The sequence below is a fragment of the Ursus maritimus genome, unplaced genomic scaffold (assembly GCF_017311325.1).
Source record: "Ursus maritimus isolate PB19 unplaced genomic scaffold, ASM1731132v1 scaffold_33, whole genome shotgun sequence".
In the NCBI taxonomy this organism is placed as follows: Eukaryota; Metazoa; Chordata; class Mammalia; order Carnivora; family Ursidae; genus Ursus; species Ursus maritimus.
In genome coordinates, this window is record NW_024425897.1 from 28,610,523 (window position 1) to 28,616,674 (window position 6,152).

Sequence of the window (6,152 nt, forward strand, 5' to 3'; positions counted from 1 at the left end):
TCGCCTTCCCTGCAGGGCTGGCTCGATCCCTCTGGCACAGTCTCGCTCTGGGGTGGGCCTTGGTTCGGCAGAGGGGGTGTCTCCGTGTTCCCGCTCCTCTTCGGCTTCACGCCTTCCTTGTGTGCCAGGACGTCAGGCGTCTCCCCTTGTGCTCTGGCTTCTCCCGTGACCAGGATGCTGCTGCTCGCTAGCCTGGTATGAGGTGGAGGGTGCAGGATTCTGTTTTCCCGGTCCAGCCGCAGCCTCCGTGGCCCCATGTTTCGGTGTCCTGGGGCCTCGTGTCTTCCGCCTTTCTCCAGCTACAGAGGTTTCCCTGTGCCCTGGGGGTGCAGCACCAGCTGTCCTTCTCCCAGCGACGTAAGGACTTTGTTCCTTGGGGAGAAGGGTCAAGGCAGGCGTCCTGCTCTGCTGGTGGTGCGTGTGCCCCTCTGACAGCTGCCTGCCATCTTTCCTCTGGGTGCCTGCCAGGTCACAGAGCAGAGCCTGAGAGCGGCTGCGTGCTCCCCTTGGTCTGCAGCTCTCACACCAGCCCGCACCCCACCTTTCCAAGCTCATCGCAAGTCCTTCACTGCGTTCTTCTCACTGCTGGGGCTCCGTGTTCCTCCTGCACCCTGCCACGTGCAAGCTGGCGCTCACGTCCCCTTTTCCCTTAGATTTCAGGAAAATCTCGCTGCTCGCTGATGGGGTTCAGGAAAAGTGACGATTCTGTACATTAGGAGGCTGTTCTGGTTGTGGAGGGTGGTGCGTCCTAGGATGAAAAGCTTGTGGTTTCCATTCCCATGACAGCCTGAGAGCCGCCCCACCTCTATTTCCCACTGCCGTACTCCAGCCAGCAGAAAGGGTCAGGGTCAGAAGCCTTCAGGAAGACCAAAGATCCAAAGGGACTGGCCTTTCAAAGCTTTTCGTCAGAAGCCTGTGCCAGACCCCCCGTCTGCGTCTTGCTGCGTGTACTCACATGGCCACCCTGGCTGGAAGGGAAGCGATCATTTTTCCTCCAACTTCTAAATCTCCCTTTATTTATTTATTTATTTATTTATTTATTTATTTATTTATAAACAATTTTTTTAGTTTTTATTTTAATTCCAGTTAGTTAACAGTGCAGTGTTAGTTTCAGGTGTACAATATAGTGACTCAACACCTCCATACATCACCCCTGCTCATCGTGACAGGGGCCGTCCTTCATCCCCATCTTCTATTTCCCCTGTCCCCCACCCCCTCCCCTCCGGTGACCAGTAGTGTGTTCTCTGTAGTTACCAGTCTGTCGTCGGCTACTCTGTGCCTTTCCCTTGCTCATCTGTTTTGTTTCTTAAATTCCATGTGAGGGAGATCATTGGTATTTGTCTTTCTCTGACGGACTTATTTCACTTAGCGTTATACTCTCTAGCTCCATCCATGTTGTTGCAAATGGCAAGATTTCATTCTTTTTCATGGCTGAGCAATATTCCACCACCCACATGCGCACATCTTCTCTATCCACTCATCTGTCGACGGAAACTGGTTCCATAATTTGGCTACTGTAGATAATGCTGCCATAGACGGCAGGGTGCACGTGTCCCTTTGAATTGCTATGTTTGTATCCTTTGGGTAAATACCTAGTAGTGTGATTCCTGGATGGTAGGGTAGCTCTACTTTTAACATCTTGAGGACCCTCCACACTGTTTTCCAGAGCCGCTGCTCCGGCTTGCATCCCCATCAGCTGAGTAAGAGGGTCCCCTTTCTCCGCATCCTCACCAACACCTGTTGTTTCTTGAAATGTGGATTTTAGCCGTTCGGACAGGTGTGAGGGGATAGCTCATTGTGGTTTTCGTTTGCATTTCCCTGAAGCTGAGCGGTGTTGAGTGTCTTCTCCTGCGTCTGTGGTCCATGGGCGGGAAGAGATCATTTTGAACGGAGCCTAAATACACTTGGATTAATCAAATACACTTGGGATTCTGCGTAGAGAGAACGAAGGAGGAAAAGGGCAGTTGGCAATGTCTGCCATGCGTCTTCCTGCTGGAAATACTCCTCGACAGCCAAAGTTTCTTTACCCCCCAAAGCTCACATGCGCGTGTGCAAGCAGACTCGTCACTGACTCTTGAAGCCTGGACGTGGATGCCCGCGGCCCGTGGGACCGACAGGCCTGGTGGCCGGTCTTGTGCTGGTTCTCTGGACGTGGAGCCTGAGGCAGAGACTTACCTGTGAGTGGGTGTGTGACTCCGGGGGCAAAGGCGTGAGCAGGCAGGCGGGGTCGTCAGTTCAAGGAGACCTGAGCTGCTGGGCTAGAGTGCAAGGGTGGGGCCACGTTCATCCCTGGGTCTCTGCTCAGCGGCGCTCACTAAGCACTCCCATTTCTGCGTGCTTATGCCTGTGCCCCGCGGGAGAGGCCCACGCCGGCCCGCAGGACGATCGCTGTTGGGAGTGAGGCTGGTGGAAGCCAGTGTGGCGCTGATCGTCCTAACGTGGCAGGGCTAAGAAGTGAGGCTGGGAGGTGAAGGAGAGGCGTTCAGGACCCAGGCCAGCAGGGTGGAGCGTCTCTTCCCTCCAGCCCCGGCTCCTGCCACTTTCCCTCTTATGCCTGCGTTTCACTGAATGCCAGATTGCTGCGGTTCTCGAATTGGCCAGGACTCTTAATTGCAAGGGACAGAAACCAAGCTCAAAACTGCTTGAGCCCAAACGTGCATTTACTGGTGCCTGTCAGTGAGCTCGCTTCAGGTCTAGCAGGATCCAGGGGCTCAGCCGACGCCATCAAATCTCTCCCTTGCCCATTTTTCAGTTTGCCCATTTTTTTTTTCCTACTGTTGGTAACTCTTTCCTTTGTAGTGAGAAAAAAAATGGGCATCGGTAGCCTTAATTGAAGGTCATTCTGGGTTAGCAGTTCCAGTGGGGGAGGGGAGCCTTCACTCCCAAGGTCAGCATCTGTCCCAGGGAAGGCACCGGTGATATCAAGTAGGTCCCCTGCACAGCTGCGGACAGCCACAGGGGCCGGGGCACGGAGGTGCTGTGAGCCTTCCTGCCACTCCTGTGCCCACCACGGTACCCGCAGTCCCAACGGGAGCACGTGGGTGGGTGAAGGAAGCGTTCTGCAGAGGACTTTTGTCAACAGAAGGGGCCGGGACCTGGATTGGCAGGAACACCGCGTGTCTGTGATGCACCCCACGCTGCATCCAGGGCACTAGCCCATTTCATAGCTTTTTCCAGAATGTTCTTCCTTCCCTTGAGAAGAGGAATTCCCTGACTCCTTCACACCATGTCCTGGCTGAGTTCACCTCCCCAGCTCTGTAACCCCCTCAGCTTTACGGCCCCCGTGTGCTGCCTGCACACCTGAACACGTGGCCGGGCCCAGCCACACGGGACACGCACACCTCTGGCAGCTTCTCAGAGAGCCGCTGGTTTCTGGAAGGCAGTGTGGCTGGGGGAGGCGCATTAGGGGTGAAGAGAAGGGGCGTCAGGAACTCGCGGTCCGCACAGACTTTCCACCCCCGGGCGTCTGGGCAGCTCCTCATGTGCTTCGCGAGGTCCCAGGCTGTCCTCCTGCGGGCGTGAGGACACGTGTCCCCTTGGCACCTGCCGTCCCTGCACAAGTCACCCAGTTAAGTCTCCACTTGCAGCCAGCTTCACCCCTGGAGACACGCACTGAATACAGAGCCTGATGAGGACTTAGGGTCATTTCTTCTTCTTCTCTTTCCAGCTTTCTTAAGGTATAATCAACAAATAGGATGGTTATATTTAAGGTGTACTATGTGACGACCGGATACATACATGTTTGATACACATACATGAAGGGATTCCCACAATAGAATTAACACAACCATCACCTCACACCTGGCTCTTTTGCTTATTTATTTATGTATTTTTTGGTGAGAACACTGAAGTTCTACCCTTATAGGAAATTTCAATTATACCACACGCTATTATCCACTGTAGTCACCACGTCGCACAGTAGGTCCTCAGACCTCACTCGTATTTGGCCCCTGCCAGACACATCCTACCATGTTTCTATGAGTATGGATCCCATATGTAAGTGATGTTAAGGTCCCATTGAAAATATTTAATTAACGTCTACCTCAGTGCAAACCTAATATACTTTTACCAAAGCATGAAAACATTTTTCTCTTTTAAGTCGGACACACAGGCACTCATTCAGAAAATGCTGGATACGGAATACCCATTAAGTACGAAGCTATACTTATGGGAATATAGCCCCAGGAAACAAGAACTCCGTGTCGAAGAGACATCTGCTCCCCCACGTTCATTGTGGCATCGTGCGCAGTGGCCGGGACGCAGAGCCAGCCCGTGTCCACCCGTGGGTGAGCGGGTCCAGAAGATGTGGGGTTTACACGCAATGCAATATGGCTCAGCCGACAAGCGTTACGCTGGGTGAAGTAAGTCAGGAAAGGCAAATGCCCTATGATCTCCCTTACATGGGGACTCCGAACAGAACAGAACAAAGCCCCAAACTCCAGGAACGAGATCAGGTGTGAGGCGACCAGACGTGAGGCGACCAGACGTGGCGGGCCAGGGAGGAGGAGAGGAGAGAGGTGCTCACATGGTCTGAACGTGCGAGAGAAATAAGCACCAGGGACAAGCGCACAGCGTGGAGACACAGCCGTGTGCTCTATGGGACGGTCGTGGAGAGCAGATCTGAGAGTTCTCAGGACAAGGAAGAAACGTTGTTTTTCTCCTCCTTTGTGTGTAGGAGATGAGAGATGGTAACTAGACGAACCGTGGGATCATTTCACAGTCCATGTGAGTCAAACCAGCACACGTACACCCTGGATCCGCACGGTGCAGCAGGGGGTCTGACAGCTGGGTAACACCAGGGGAGAGTGCCGAGTCCTGTTCTGGGGGCTGAGGACATGGAAGGAACAGGGCAGAGGAAGGTCCCTGCTGCCACGGGGCTTGCACTGCGGTGGGGAGACACGGAGAGTGGGGGGAGGGGGGCTGAAGACGTAAACGACATCAGACAGGGAAACGTGATGTGGAGGAAACGGGCAGGGAGGACTTCAGGGAGGGAGCCCCGGGGCCAGGACGCTGCCAGGGAAGGGCCCGAGGCTCACCGTGACCCGCCTTGCCGTGGCCCCGGCCCTGTGCCCGCCCGTGCCCCCTCCAAAGTCCGCACGCCCCGGGAAACACCGCTTCGGAGGAAGGTGGGCTCATCTCAACACCGGCAGGAGACGTGGGAAGGGCAGGTGATGTGAATTAGCATGAGCGCAAGGTCTGGGGCTCGGATCAAAAGCCAGTCCTGGTGAGTGTGGACACCTGGGGGCAGCGGCCTCATTGGCTTTACCTGCAGTGTTCATTACTGCCATCGAGTTGGGTGCTCCGTGATCTGATGACACTTGCGAGGTTAGAAAAGGCACGTGCTGGCTTTGCTCGGCCGTGGGAATGGGAGAGGTCCACGCACAGAGCGCTCCGTTGCGTGGTGTTCAGTGAAGGCCGTGCAGGCAGCCGGCGGCGCGCAGAGCCTGGGGACAGCGAGGACCTGGGTGGTAAACCGGTTTTCCTTGGCAGTCAGCCTGGCGGCAGGGGGAAGGTCGCTGTTTCAACGCCCGAGCGTTGGGGTTCAGGGCTCTCCCGTGCGTGAGGGAGGCAGCTGCCCCCAGCGGCGATCTGGAACCCTCTGCAGCCACACGGGGAGGCTGGGGGCTGGCGGGCCTCGGAGGCTAGGGCGCTGCCCGCGTCACAGACACTCACCTCGCGCTTGACATCCTGGTTTGGGGTTTTTTTCCTCTCGCATGGAGACTGGAAGGCATTTTCATATCCTCTTTAGGAAGTGCTTGGATTCAGGACTTTATTCCATTTAAAGTCAGGACAAAGGAGACGACGCTCTTAGCTAACATTTCATGGGTGTTGTGTCTACTTTAGAATCCTGATGGCGGCTGACGTTTACAGAGTGACAGTTTTTCCTCACAAGCGTTTATGGAGTGCTGCGTCGTTCCCAGGCACGGCTCTAGCGGCCTTGTATGCGTGCCCTCGTTTCTCGTTACAGCCTGTGGGGTAGGAAGTGCCGCCTCCATCCCAGAGACAAGGAGTCTGAAGCACAGGGAGGGTCAGCGAGTTGCCCGAGAGCACACAGCTCGCAGGTGCTGGAGACGGCCCAGGGAGGCGAGCGCGGGTCAGATTACAGAGCAAACTACAGCCTGTGATCGTGTGTACACGTGTGTGTGTGTGAG